The 4,885-nt window shown below is 31.3% G+C and overlaps 2 long non-coding RNA genes across 4 annotated transcripts; both read left to right on the top strand.

The window, feature by feature from the left end:
- The first annotated feature begins 267 nt into the window (after positions 1–267).
- LOC124936994 lies at positions 268–1,660 on the top strand. Of its 3 annotated transcripts, none has more exons than XR_007099195.1 (4): positions 268–306; positions 399–785; positions 873–928; positions 1,273–1,558. It is a non-coding gene; the product is annotated as an uncharacterized LOC124936994 (long non-coding RNA). The 3 variants fall into 3 exon arrangements; XR_007099194.1 differs by lacking the exon at positions 268–306 and adding an exon at positions 1,592–1,660 and having other exon boundaries at positions 325–785; positions 1,273–1,490; XR_007099193.1 differs by lacking the exon at positions 268–306 and having other exon boundaries at positions 325–785; positions 1,273–1,584.
- A 1,654-nt stretch (positions 1,661–3,314) lies between these two features.
- LOC124933729 lies at positions 3,315–3,775 on the top strand. Its single transcript, XR_007099036.1, has 3 exons — positions 3,315–3,397; positions 3,516–3,603; positions 3,744–3,775. It is a non-coding gene; the product is annotated as an uncharacterized LOC124933729 (long non-coding RNA).
- Positions 3,776–4,885: the final 1,110 nt, after the last annotated feature.

Below are 4,885 nucleotides of genomic sequence, written 5' to 3' on the forward strand. Positions count from 1 at the left end.
ATTTAATAAATTATTTTTTTTTTAAATTGAATATTTGCTATTTGAGTTATTAAACCGTCTTTATTCATATTATATATATATATATATATATATATATATATATATATATATATATATATATATATATATATATATATATATATATATATATATATATATATATATATATATATATATATATATATATGAAGTTAGGTTAAATGGAATTGGAAAGTTTTCTCAATCTGGTCGTTCTTCCAATCTCTATGTGGTCGTTCTCCTCAGTCGCGCCATCACCAGCATTGCTCCCATAGCTCACACTAGCAGGTAAATGAATCATATAGCTTCCTTACCTTGATTTTGTATTCCAATCTAGCTAGTGAAGATTAGAGAGGGAAGATGTCATTTATGGAATTCAGGGGTAATGACGAAGAACTTTCTTCCGCTTCATGGAGAGGGGAAGAAGAGGATAAGTTTAAAGACGCAAAAATGAAGGTCACCAGCTAGCAAGTTTGGAAAATCTCATCACATGATTCCGATGATTCGCTTAGATCCCGAACTCCGTTATAGTTTCCAGCGTAACTTCTAGGTCTCTCTTTCACTCGCTCTATCTCATTCTACATTATTAACGAATATGTTGCGGTAATATGTTGATTTAGGATATTAATTGCTGTTAGAGGGTATGAAATTGACAAAATATGTTGATCCAAAACCCTCCCTTGCTGTCCCTTCCGTCTGAAACCCTTTCCGAAGCCGCTCCCCTCCTACAGCTGTTGCTGCTTCCAGTTTCAGGGAGAGTAGACCAGGTCTATATCATTCTCCTTGTCTGTTTCACACCTTCTTCTATCAATCTTATCTAGTCTTAATCGATTGTATTTTTTATGATAATGCAGGGAAAGCATATGGAAAACAGAGCTGTTTTCAATCCAACATTCCCCCTAAATCTATGGTACAGTAATGAATTTTGATTTTATTAGACTTGAATATGTGAGAAAAAGAAAGGGATAATATAGTTTTTATATAAAATGGGATAAAGGGAGTACATTTTATACTACAGATATTTAAATTTGATTGTTTTTACCCATATATTTTGCAGGCGCAAAAACAATGATTATATTTTCAAGTTGTATTTTGTTTGGTCTATCACTTTCAGTGGTGTTATCTTGTCCTCCATTGTGATGATTTCATATCAAAAACATGAAGTCAAGTTTCTCAAATGAGTTTTGAAGTCTTTTATTCTGTTTTGCAATGAGATTCCGAAATTGATTTACAATCTTTTATTTTCTTTTGAAGCTAGTTAACTGGATCAATCGTTTCGTTAAATCTGTTTTGTGGATGTTCGAGTGGGCTGTGGAACTACCTGATGAGTTACGTGATGCGAGAGAGTGATAATATTAAATCTTTAGCGAGTAGATTTGGGGTTAGTATGGCTAGTATTGAATCTGTTAATGGAATTGTTAATTCTGATAATGTTATTGTTGGATCTATTTACTATATTCCTTTAAATTCAGGTACGTATCAATATCATCATTCTTTTTGATTTCTTAATCTATTATTGCTCGATTGAAACAGAGTTTAATATTTTTTACTTTTTTTGTTCAAATGTTTGCAGTTCTTGGTGAGCCATCATATCCTGCAGAGAGCGTTGTTCCTCCAGCTCCTACTGCTGCTCTAGCACTACCTGTTCATGATGTTGTCTGGTAACATGGATTGGAGCAGTTGAATTCGTCAAATGAAGGTAAGAGTAAGATGCTGATAATCTCAAGTAGAATAAAAATATCTGGATATAATCTGAACAGATTGTTCCATAGCAGGAGATTTTCTTCATCAAGTATTGACTGTAACTGGAGATTTTTTTGTACTTCAGGAAGTGGACACGATAATCTGTTCAAAATGCTACAAGAATGGGAACTATGGGGTGAACAGGTCTGCAGATGATTTCAATCTCATTCAAAACATTATTAACAAGACTAAATTCAAACGAGTCTCATTCTCAAAAGAAAAATGAAGCAAAAGTCCAAGACAATGAGCTTGAGCATAAGGGTGAACAGAATGGAGATACTGAGATATGGAGACACCAACTCTGAAGAGAAGACGAAGTGCTTCACCTTTAGACAATAGGGGTGCATTGATGGAACAGGTTACTACTCTTTTCTCTTCATAAATCTAGAAATTCGTATATCATACATCATGGACATTTTTACTTATTTAAATTTAAATTAAAACATTCACATACACTATATTTAAAATCAGTATCAGATGGTTTAATTAGAACAAGGTGATTTCAAATCAATCATCCAGTTTCTGAAGTTTTATTGATTTGATTCAACGAATAAATTACTCGCCTTTCTGTTGTAATACACAATTAAGGTTAAAAAATCATAAAAATTCAAGCTTTCAAATGACATGTTACTCGACTGTGTCATTTCAAGAGGTTTTTCAGTGAAAGGATTATTTGAAGGTTTCAAATTTTTATTACCCTTATGTTGGATAGTTTGCTTCCCTGTTCTCTTGTTAGATAGTTTGTTATCAGTTCCTCTTATGTTGAATATCAACTTTCTGCAAATTTGGTAGCTCTCATATCCTCTTTAGTTGGTCCACATATCACTGCCTCTGCGGCCTCTACTGCCATCACAGCACTCTGTCATGAAATCCAATGTCCAAATGAGATATTTGATGGTGATGATAGTGACGATCATGTCTTAGGTTCTTCTCCTGATGACATCCTTGAGAGGTTAATATCTTCATGGTTTTTTAATAACGATATCTCTATTTTCTTTTGTTTCAATGTTTGGATTTTTTACCTGCTCTCTTCTCCAATCAGAGAACACCGGGATGAAGGTACAGAGGCTGGTGGAGGTCCTGGTGAGTTAGGTTAGTATATGTGCTAATTTAAATTATTTTGCTTAAAAATGTAAAGCAAACTAAGCTATTGTATAGTTTGACTAGTGTAACCGCTTCCATCTTTTTTTAATATTCTTGTTCACGTAGAAACTCATTCAACCCAAGAAAAAGACACGATACCTTTTTTTAATATTCTTGTTCATATATTCATGAAACCACATCAATTCCTGCTATGTGTATTTTTCCATTGGTTATACCTCAAGCATGACTATTGATGTTATTGGTAAGATTTCTTTTCATTATTTGGTTAAACAAATGTCATTTCTCTCCTTTTCCTTTCTGATTATGAACTTAATGAATAGACAAAAAGAACCCCACACTGGTGTCTCCATTAGAATGTCGAATGTTGGTTCTTAACTCAATTACTCAATCAAAGTGTCTGTGCTATGTGATCTCGGTGGACTTCAGGTGACTTTTTAGTCATATTCATCTTTTTTTAAACTTGATCAAGAACCGTCCTTGATTATTTTTGTAGGGACCTGATAGACTGGAGAAAGTTGGAACTTGTGGTTATGTGAGTCACCTAAAAACCCTGCATCATGATGACTATTCTTGAATTCAGTATTTGAAAATCCTTTTATATTTCTGGTAGGTTACATCTTTAATATACTCGTCTTTTATATTTATGGTAGGTTACATCTTTAATATACTCGTCTGGTTGTTTGAAGATATTATCGATTAATGGAAATGAATATGGTTGATTTGGTTCTTAATGATTGTGTAAGTTTATTTAATTCTTAATCTGTTTTTCATGTCACATTTTTGCTAATAAAGTTAAAATATTTTGAGAATTGTATATGTATTTGAAAGTTAAAATATTTTGAGAATTGTATATGTATTTGAATCTTATTTAGTGGTAGGTATTGTTTATCTATCTTACTTCCTTTGGCAGGTATTGTTTATCTATCCTACTTTCTTAGACTATGCATTTCCTTTAAATTGTCTGAAATATTAGAGCATATTATCTTTTGTTAATCATTTGTATTTGGTTGACGACTGACTGAAGTATTTATTCTCGAGTTGTCAATTGCAGTTGCAGGAAAGACATAGTAATCAGGTTTTTTTTCAATTGTCTTTTTTTAATTTACATCGATATACTTTTTTTATTTCTTATCTTAAAAATAATATTTATTTACATAATTGCAGTGGAGGACGAAGAAAAAGATAAGTAGATGAATATCATCCATTTTCAGTTTTCTATTTCATTTTTGTTGTTTAAAACTACTTTGTTTGTTTGAGATCTTTTGACTATGATATGATTTTATGAAATAATTTTATGATAGAATTTTGTTGAGAGAATTTATTAATTTTGTTATAATTAAAAATTTCGTATAAAATAATGTTTCTTAATAATTATTCAATTTAAAAGTAAAATAAAAATGTTTAGATAAAATTGTAAAAAAAAATCAATATTATAATATAAAAGAAATTTTAAAAATTAAACAGACTTTTAACAACGCTTAAATTAAGGTTACCGACGCTTAATTTAGCGTCGTTAAAACTTACGCCCACCCAGCTTATGGCGACGCAAGAATAAGTGTCGGTAATATTTTTGGCGACGCTTTTAAGGGTTGGCAGAAGTCTTTTTAAGCGTCGCCGAAAGTCTTTTTTGTTGTAGTGGTACTCCAACGTACTCCAATCAATGTGATGGTACTCCTCCTATGCTTATTCGACTTTTCTTTTTGTGAGTCAAACCTCTCCTCATAATTAACACCTCTTTACAAGCTTATATAATTTTGTCAATTTTTTTACTTCAAAAACCCCAATAAAAATCCAAAATAAGTCAAACATCAAACAAGCTCTCTAATAGGACAAAAAATAAAAATAATACTAAATATTTTATATACCTTCAATCAAAGTAATTTCAATCATAATCAAACTTATTGTGCACCACAATGGTAGATTTTTGTAATTAGTACGGGTGAAAATCACTTCTTTAAGAATAAAACCAAAATTGGAGGTACATTCTATAAATAATAACATGTTAATAACGTATTATTTA

Source organism: Impatiens glandulifera, chromosome 4, assembly GCF_907164915.1.
Source record: "Impatiens glandulifera chromosome 4, dImpGla2.1, whole genome shotgun sequence".
Classification (NCBI taxonomy): Eukaryota; Viridiplantae; Streptophyta; class Magnoliopsida; order Ericales; family Balsaminaceae; genus Impatiens; species Impatiens glandulifera.